At 36.6% G+C, this 10,524-nt stretch overlaps 1 non-coding gene across 1 annotated transcript; it reads right to left on the bottom strand.

Moving 5' to 3' along the window:
- Window positions 1-305: 305 nt before the first annotated feature.
- On the bottom strand, window positions 306-468 carry LOC129400598 (U1 spliceosomal RNA). The gene has a single exon (XR_008627807.1). It is a non-coding gene; the product is annotated as a U1 spliceosomal RNA (small nuclear RNA).
- Window positions 469-10,524: the final 10,056 nt, after the last annotated feature.

A 10,524-nucleotide genomic window follows, 5' to 3' on the forward strand; every position in this document is an offset into this window, starting at 1 on the left:
CAGGAACTTGGATATCATCAGCACAGTTTTTTAAAGAGCCCTCCTCTTATACCACCACTTAATGATGATGTCCTCGCTAATGTGGTGATGCTCATTAAGATGAAGGCTATAGCATCAGATGGTACAGTTCTGACAGAAATTTGATAGAACTGCTATTTTTCCTTTAAGTATGTATCAAAAAGAGATTTATAGTATAAAAAAATCAGATCCTAAAAAACAAATGCCTGAATTCTCAAGAGTTTCATCAGTACTGTATAGAACTGCGAAGGAAGTTCACTTCCATTTGAAAAGTCTTCTTTTGTTTCCAGGGGAGAGCCAGAACACAGTCCCCCACTACCACAAATTATGCAGTTGAGTTTCCCACATTTGGGGAAATCGCAGGGGTCAGCACATTCTGAATGTAATCGATAAGCCTTGCCTGGGAAAACCACCTTTGGGACCATGGTATCGCCCCTGCCAGGTAAACATTCCATTTGAAAATTCTATTTTTGTGTGTGTGTGTGTGTCTCTTGCTTCCTATAGGAACTGGACCTGCTTCAAGAGTTCTGTCAGCTTGAAACTCATTTCTATAAATCTTACATTTCCTTGCAATCATAAAACACCACCTTTCCTTTCAGATCTCTTGAAAGATACATCAAGATTAATCTCAATTAATGAAATTTCCTGACATAATTTTGGATTCTCTCTATGAAAATTCCTGATGATTGATTGCATGTTTAATAAACAATATACATTACAGCTGTTGTGTTCTTCCTGAAACTTGATTTCCTCTCCTATAATTGTGTGAAGGGAGAGGGGTGTGATGACACTTCCTGCCAGGATTTTTACTGAAAGGTATTTGACACAAAGGCAGCCGAATCCCTTCATAGGCTTGCAGCCAGGGTAGGGCCAGCGTGCCTCTGCCCCACTGAACACTGTCCTCACTGGAGATGGAAATAATACGTGTTTGTTCACCCTCAGAACTCTGCTGGGGGAGTCTGAATTCAGGCTTTCTCACTGCTGAACCTGTGTCTTTTACCCGCTTTAAGTCATTCCCACCTTCCCTGTACTCAATAAAGTAGCCTTCATCTTGAGACAAAGTGCCTTTAATAGCAGCGGGGGTGTTGGAAAATTGTATGACTGAAACCGATCATGAACAACTTTGTAACTGGATAGCTCATGGTGATTCAACTTGAAAAAAGAAAGAAAAAGGGAAAACATAATAGTACAGTCATACAGAAGACAAGGGACTTTCGTTTCCACCAAGGGCTTCCCATATTCATATTACAGTGGGAAGATCATAGAGGTATTTCTACCATGCTTGGTTCCATGTGACAGTCAAATTGCCATTCACTGAGTGCTTCCAACTTCAAAAAAATGGAGATAATATTCATTAGTAAATCATTCTAAAATGAATTAATGCATATTCATTATGTACATGTGACTCATGTAGAATCTAAAATTTCTGTGAAATTTCAAGCAAGGATATATTAGTAAAGGCACTTGAAAGCAATTTTATATGTGTGTGCATGGCATGGTTTAAACATATCTGATTTAAACAGTTTGTAAGTACTTTTAGGGTCTCTCATTTGGTGTACTCTGAGCACCTTTAGCCACCACCCCTTCTTCAAGATCCAACAGCTCTGGCATCAAAGAGGATAATGTCCTCATGCTTGATGTCTTCTCTCTCCTTGATATGTAGGACAATATGCTCTATTCACTTGGTAGTAGTTTATCTACAATAATTAGTATAACTCATGAGTTGGACTTCCTTACCTTAGTCAGAACCTGTTTTTTCTTTTTTTTTTAATTAATTAATTTTTTAAATTAGTGAGTCACCGTGAGGGTACAGTTACAAATTTACCCATTTTCGTTCTTGTGTTTCCCTCTTACAAGATTCGAGAACCCATCCCTCCACCAGTGTCCATTGTCCACCACCAATGAACCCAGTATCCCTCCCACCCTCCAATCTCGTCCCCCCCAACCCCACCCTGCCTCTGTGGCAGGGTATTCCAAGAGACCCTGTTTCTTCTTACCTGCTAAACTGACCTCATCAGCTTCATTACTGGCTATATGTATCCATAATATCAGTTATGACATTCCAAAAATCTCTGTAGCTGATTTTGGAGCCCACTCTCTACCTCTGCTGTGTCTTAACACATCTCTGCTTTCATGAACCACACATCAGGCCAATTGGTTCTCCATATAATGTCTTAAACTGACAAAGAATATACAATACAACTCTACACTGCCTACATTAGGGTTACTTAAGCTTTTAAGACTTTCATAGGCTGAAAATGAAAGTTTGGAAAAAAAAGAAATTCTGTACAAATGGAAACCAAACTAGAGCAGGTTACCTATACTTAAATCAGGTAAATGCACTTTAAGCCAAAAGTTGTAAACAACAATAAAAATAAGTCTTTGGGATGGAGAGATAGCTCAATAGGCATGCTTTGCAAGCAGGAGGCATGAGTGCAATCCCCAGGAACACTTGGGTCCCTGAGCGTAGCCAGAACTGAAGCCCCCTGCCAAGTATTGAGCCAGGAGTAGCCCCTGAACATCACCAAATGTGTTCCCCCCTAAAAAACAATAAAAGGTCATTCTATAATTAATGGGCTCAATTCATCAGAAGGCAATGACAACATTAAATATACAAGCATGTTATATCCTTCACGTTCATATACTAAATAATTATCAGATCTCAAAACAGAAACAGATAGCAGTACAATAACAGCAAGTAGCTTCATGCTCCACTTTCTACAGTGAATATATCATCCAGACAGAAAATCAATGAGGAAATAATGGACTTAAACGTCACTTTAAGAGAAAATGGCTGTAACAGGCACATACTGAATGTTCCATCTACAGCAGAATACATATTCTTCTCTAGTGCACACAGAATTTTCCACAAAATAAATCATGTTCTGTCACAAATAATTCTCGACAAATTTAAGATTAAAATGATGCCTATTTCTGTCACAGTAGTATGAAACTATCCATGAGAGGAGAACTAACTCTTTACTAAGAAGTAGAAAATTCACAAGTAAGTATAAAGCAATAAACTTTTAAACAAACAATTAATCAAAAAGAAATTCAAAAAATATTTTGATACAAACAGAAACAGGAACACAATATACCAACTTATAAACTCTGTGAGGCAGTAAAATCAATTCTAAGAGAGAAATTTATAGGTATTAATGGCTGCATAAAGCAAATAGAGATACCTCAAATAACTAGCCTAACTTTATATCTCAAAGAATGAATGAGCTAGGTCTAGAAGTAACAAACAGAAGGATAAAGTAAATATTAGAAAAGAAATGACAGCTATAAAAGCAATGAAACAATCACCCACGAGAGTTGTGTCTTTCTTTCATTTTTTTTATTGATAGAGATTCTGTGGCTTACAATGCTGTTAATAATGGTTTCTCTTAAACATAATTCCAAAGCTAATTTTTTTTAAAGATAAACAAACTAGCTGCAGAGAGATGATACTGCAGGTAAGGTCCTTGAATGTGATCAATCAAGTTTGATTCCCAGCACCCTATTTTGTCCCTGAGCCCCGTCAGGATTGATTCTTGAGTGTAGAGCCAGGCATGAGCCCTGAGCCCTAGGTGTGGCTAAAAAGCAAACAAACAAGAAGGATGAACTTAAAAGATGTTTAGCTAAACTAAGAAAAAATGATTGATAACTCAAGTTTAGAAATCAATAAAAAGAGGCGATATTAAATTGATATGACAGAAATAAAAAGTATCATGAAGACTACTGTGAACAGTTATGAAAATATGCAAACAACATAGATAACTGAAGAAATAGATAATATCCTAGAAAAATGTAACAAACTAGATTAATAAATAACAGAATTTATGAAAAGATCAAAAGCAAGAACCAGGGAGATAGTACTGTGGATAGGATGCTTTCCTTGTACACATCTGACTCAGGTTTGATCCCTGGCACCATATGTGGTTCCCATCCTCAGGAGTGATCCCAGAGCCTCACATATACTAATCCCTTACTCTTACACTTCAGTCACATCCCCAACTCAACCACCATGGGTTTGTTTTCATAGTCCAAGAGTTATATTTTCCTTTTTTGTTTGCTTGCTTTGTTTATCTCCCACCTACTAGTAAAACCATATAGTGTTTGTCTTTCACTTTCTGACTCATTTCAGCTAGGATAATCATCTCAAGTTCTACAAACATTGTCACAAAGAGCAAGATTTTATTTTTAATAATATATGAGTACTAGACTATGAGTATATACATAGCATAACATCTTTATCCAATCAGTTTTTGATGGGTAGTCCTTGTCTTGTGTATTGTATATAGAGCTTCACTAAACATTACTAAATAGGGGGCAAAAAAGCTCATTATTAATTATAAGCATTTGAACATCTTTTCAAATCAGTGTGCTCAATTTTTTTTCACTAGTTTTTTTGTAATTTCTTCCACCTTTTAGTTTCATGTAGTCACATCTGATTATTTTTTTATAGGGGCAACTCTATCTGTGGAGGAGGTAGGTATATGATCGCCACAACAGAATTCAGGGTCTCCTACATGTATGGCCTACACTATATGCCCTTAAACAATATGCCCAACCCCACATATGTTTATTTTTCCCTCTTGTTTCCCTGCGCTTTGGAGTCGAGTCTCCAAGAACATTTGTAATGTAGACGTCTATGAACATATTGCCTTTCTTTTCCTCCATGTACTTTATGACTTCAGGTCTCATATTTAAGTCTTTAATCCACCTCTATATCAATATTTTTTAAAACATAGGATATACATGAAATTGAAAATTATTTATTTATAAAAGATAAAAATCATGCACTTAATAACAATATGGGATATACTAAATGGCATCATATTAAGTTAAAGGAGTAGAACCAAAAGACAAATACTGTATTATATCATTAATATTTGGAATCAAGACCAGTAAGAAAGCAGAACATATGAATAACACTGTTTAAAACAATACTTTGAGATCTTCCTACTTCCTGCTTCGATGTCTTTCTAAAAATATTCCACTGTACAACAATAAAACTAATAAATTTATAGAAAACATTTGCTATAACATGAAGAAAATATACTTCACAAATGAACAAATGAAAAAAATGAACCATTCTATGACATTATTAGAAAGTATCCAGCACCCATTACTAGTATGTGCAACTTAGTTGTCTAAAGAAGAAACAATCTTTTTTTTTACATTTTTATTCATTTTTTTAAATTTTTTTATTGAATCACCATGTGGAAAGTCACAAAATTTAGGTTTAAATCTCAGTTATACAATGCTCGAATACCCATCCCTTCACCAGTGCACATATTCCACCACCAAGAATCCCAGTATAGCTCCACCCCGCCCACCCACACCCCTAACCCCCCCACGCCCCTAGTCCCCTCACCCTTAGCCCCCCCGCCTGTGTAACTAATAAATTTCACTTTACTTTCACTTTGATTGCATACAATATTTCAACAAAACTCACTATTATTGTTTGGAGAGTCTCTCCCCTAAAGTCAGACCTGCTGAGAAGGAAGCATTAGATAATTTGTTTTCCATTGCTGAGGATGAAGAGGTATGAGGTCGAGTGACCACACTTAGCAGCCTCTCGGTTTTGGGTTTCTGTATTTTAGTATTTTAGTAACTAAGTCCAGAGAGATATCTGCCAGAAGTTGCATCGTTGCCAACTTGTACTTCTCAGTTACATTATATTCCACATATGAGTGCAATCTTTCTATGTCTGTCTCTTTCTTTCTGACTCATTTCACTCAACATGATACTTTCCATGTTGATCCATTTATATGCAAATTTCATGACTTCATGTTTTCTGACAGCTACATAGTATTCCATTGTGTAGATGTACCAGAGTTTCTTTAACCAGTCATCTGTTTTGGGGCACTCTGATTTTTAAGAAGAAACTATCTTTTTTTAGCAATAGAATGAAACCAGAGGTCAATAACAAAAAATATAACTGAATGTTGAAGTTAATTTTCACACTCTTAAGTAATCAAGTAAGAAAATACTTTGAGATAATAAAGATAAAACTACAACTTATTAAAACATGTAGAGTACAGTATAGGCAGGACTCAGAGGGAAATTCATAGCTGTAAATGTCTATGTTAAAAAAAGATCTAAAAGAACAAACATTTGCCTTTTAAGTTTCTACTCTTGATTTATTCAGAAATTATATATCCTTATATGAAATTCAGAACAAAAAAGAGAATAACTAGAAGTGCTCCTTTGAATCTAAATATATTTGTTTACAAACACAACTTTAAGCAGAACTGTTTGCGTGAATATTCGTTTAGTCGGAGATGCTGAGACAAGTAGCACAAAAGAAATTTATGTCATGGACAGCCCAGGATCTCTCAGACCTGTGACAAAGGTAGAGAACTCCCAAATCTCCTTTTATTCATCTTGGTATCTCTAAAGGGCGCAATACAGTGATGTCATCAAAAGAAGTTACAGATAAAACATTGCATTGTTTCCTTGTGTCTGCAGGCCAATACACAAGGAAAGAAGATACAAAACCTTCTTTGTATCTTTCAGCCTCCTGAAAGAAGATACAAAACCAAAAACCTAAACTTTCTTGAGCTATAAGCACTTAGATTTACATCCCAAAGACAAGGCTGCCCCCTCCCCCACCTGAAATCTACATCCACAGACAACTGGGCTCCCCTCCCCCCTCCCCCTGTACCTGAACTCTGTCCCCAACACTAGGCTGGGCCTACAATGTCAAAGATCAGGCCTGGCTAGCACCTGAGATCTGCATGTCAAGGACCAGCCAGGCTTCTGTGAGAAAAGGAAAACTGCCCCTTTCAATATACTGAAATTATTTTCTGAAGGCAGCTTGAAGGGGGAAAATGCTCAGCTTCATCCAAACCAGTCAGGACACACTAGAAACCTCGCCCATTTTCATGGGTCCCTATGTTCCTGCCTGTTGGGCTACATGGGCTTGCCCTGATAGATCAGTCCAGCCCCAACACAGAACGGTAAAAGCAAAGTACTGAAACAAGTATATGTTATTTCAAATACTGCATTTCTCAAAAAAAAAAGTGTAAATTGTATTTACACATCACTTGTTGATGTGTGAAACTTGAAATTCAAAGCAGCAGAAGATTTTACTTCTTTCAGACATATCACACTATGTGATATTCGATTTCTTTCACCAAATATCCTATTCCTAAAACAGGACGCTTGAGTTTCAATCTGATCTTCACATTTCTGTTCCAGGGACTAAATTGATAAAGGGTGAGATGTAGGCGGGTAGATAGGGAAAGGCCCTGGACAATGAAACCTAGATTAACAAAAGCTCTGAGAAGGAGAATTTTAAGACTGATCCACCTTGTGGATTCAGAAAACAAAAGACCGGATAAGACCATCCACAGAAGTTCCTCAAACTCTGAACCTCTCCCTTAATCTGATTAATTCAGCCCAAAGAAGTTCATCACCACTCCCAGCCTCCCTGGTAACCTTCTTAGCAACGGATTTTTACCTGGAAAGAAGCCCCACGTGGGAACAGGTTGGAGAAACCCTGTAAAAGACACCTTGAACAAAGGAAGCGCACGCATATGCTGCCTGAACCCATGTGCTGCTTGTGCCCACGTGGCCAAGCACATGCAGTGCCCGAACACATGTGTGGCTGCAACTCCCCCTTGAGATGTGTACTTTCATGCTTTTGTGTCTAAAGTTTGGATGTATGTGGGGGATCTCTCCACCCTTGGAGAAGCCAGCATTCCCTCTTGAGTGCATTACTTTTACTTTTCTCTCTTCTGCTTATCCCTGCCTCCTTCCCTCAAAAACCCTCTAAGTAAAATCTGTTTACTTCACTGCTTGTCTACTCCTGAAATTCCTTTCTGCGAGAGAGACAAGAACCCAGTAACCCTGGGTCCCTGGTGGCAGAGGCGGTTGGGGAGAAAGTGACCGTCTTTCTCCTTCCCGCTTCACGTAAGTCACCCGTGGGGCCCACCAACATCAGATGGAATAAAAAATCCAAGCCTTTCTGTCTCAGTAAAAAAAAAAAATCAGGGTGTGAATAGTTCTCTACTGTTTCAAGGTTAATTGACATTGGTGGTAAGATTGGTTCTGGAACACTGTATGCTTGAAACTATAAACAATTTTGTAAATCATGGTGCCTTAATAAAATGAAACAAAAACGAATAAGTAAGTGACTGGAGAAAAAATTAAGGAGTCAAGCACTTGCCTTGCTGTGACCAACTCAGATCCTATACCCAGAACCATATGTGGTCCCTAGAGAACTGCAAGGAGTGATCCCTGTGTCAAGAGCCACTAGTAAGCAATGTGCACTGCTGGGTATAGACAAACTCCCCGCAAAGCATCACCACCAAGAAAAGATAACACAAGAGACCTAAGGGATGACTAAGTGGCAGAAAGCTCTCACCTTTCAAGCATGAGGCCATGAGTCTATTCTCCAGTGCTGTCTTTATATGATAAGGATGGCTCTGGTGGCTGTGTTGTGTGGAATTCTTAGTGCTACATAGAGTTTGTAAACTCAGATGCACAGGCAAGTGTAGGTGATTACCACATATAAAGATGCATAAGCACCATAGCCAAAGTATGGCCCCAGAGAGCATATTTGGTGTGGTGTTTGCAAACATTTTCTATTCATTGAGCACAACACCAAGTGTGACATCCCCCAACACACACACACATACACACATCACAAGAATAACAGCAGTAAGAAAGAGAAGGGAAAGAAAAAAATTAATATAAAACCAATATAATTAATCCACGATGAAGATACTGGCATTTAAAGAAAAAGGAACATTACGGAAGACACAGATGTAATGTTAACTAGCTTAAATATGAAAAGGAGATAATTGGAAACAATGAAAAGCAAAATTAAAATCTGTAGTAATTGCCATAAAATTAAAATTAGTACTAAAGATACCAATCATTAATCTGAAAGACGAAAACAATGAATTTTCCAACTCCTTTGATCTTTGATTGATAGAAATTAGTTACCTATCATTTTGTCTTTTCTCCCTAAAATTGTTATGGGATCGTTATTTACTGAAAGTAATTCAACTGAGATAAAGTGATGCAATGCCTGTCTATTTTATTCTATTCTGGTATGAACCCGAGGACTCTTTTGTTTTCTATTCAAAAATACACATTACTGATTTCAGGTAGAATTTGATCAAATGGTCACATTCTCAATGAAGATGCTGGAGGTCTTCAGCTATCTTTATCCCATACTAGACGCTTATTATGGTTTTAGCTATTACACTGAGATCTTCTATACATTATGAGTTAATCTCAATGTAAGAAAGGATGCACATTCATCCCTTCTTATAGATATCCAACTGTTCCATCATCACATGTTCAACAGATTCTTTTTTTTCTCCTACTGAGTTTTCTTGGAAACTGCAAAACTCAATAGCTTTATTTCTGGGCCCTCAATTCTATTCTATTGACCAAATATCTATTTTTATGATAGTGTCACATTATATTGATTTCTGTGGCTTTCTAGTAAGTATTGTGAGCTTGTAGTTTAATAGTGAGAAACCTTGTTCTCACCATCTGCCAACACTTAGAATTATGTCCTCTTACATTGTAGAAAACAACATTTAAAACTAGAGAATTTTCTTATATTCAGGTGATTTTTGCTTTAGTTTTACATTCTCAACTCATTTATGAAATTACCTAGAGCAATAATTGTTTTTCTCCTATCTTACAGATGTTGACCACACATTTATAATATAGTTAAATCATCTTTTCACATAGCCTGAATTTTATCCTGAGATTTCCGAGATTGAAAATTGATGTTTTTAAAATTTTCATGCATTAAGCTTACTCTGTACAATGGAAGTTTCTATGAGTTTTGACAAATGTATCATGACATGTACCATTTCTCTCCAGTATCAGATATAATGTATGATATCCCTAGTGATGTGCACCTCCCCCAAACCACACACACCTCAAGTTTCTAACTTCATTAAGGCCCACACCAAGTCTCCAGAAATGTACTGAAATGCATACTGAGTGGCTTTACATAATTTGGATTCCATTGTTATCTATTCCAGCAAATAAACATGTTGCTGTATTTTCCTGAAAGGTTTCTCCAGGTTTTGTTTAGCAGTTTGGTTTTTAACCTAAACTCTGTAATTAACCCAAGAAAAAGAATTGATTTTCAATTTGTACTTTTTTTGGTCTGGTTGTAAGGACAATAGTAATGACCTTCATTTGGTGCCAAAGCTGAAATTTAACTATATTCTTGAGGTTTTTTTGAAGTTCCTCTGCAAATTATACATCTTACCAGATTCTGTTTCAGTTAATGAACCAAACAGCATTATGCTAATTCATAAATAAAAATGTTTTAATATATTCACATTATTTCACCATTCATTTTATTTCAATATTCAATATATAAATGGACATAGTTATAAGCTTTGCTTTATGAAATTTTTTAATTTTTAAAAAAGATCAGGGAACAATGGAGTTAAATTACATACATACTCTGTTATAGTAAACTATTTAATTTCTGACTCTTAATTTCTTTCTGTGAATCCAAGATAGTATCTATTG

This window comes from Sorex araneus, chromosome X, assembly GCF_027595985.1.
Source record: "Sorex araneus isolate mSorAra2 chromosome X, mSorAra2.pri, whole genome shotgun sequence".
Classification (NCBI taxonomy): Eukaryota; Metazoa; Chordata; class Mammalia; order Eulipotyphla; family Soricidae; genus Sorex; species Sorex araneus.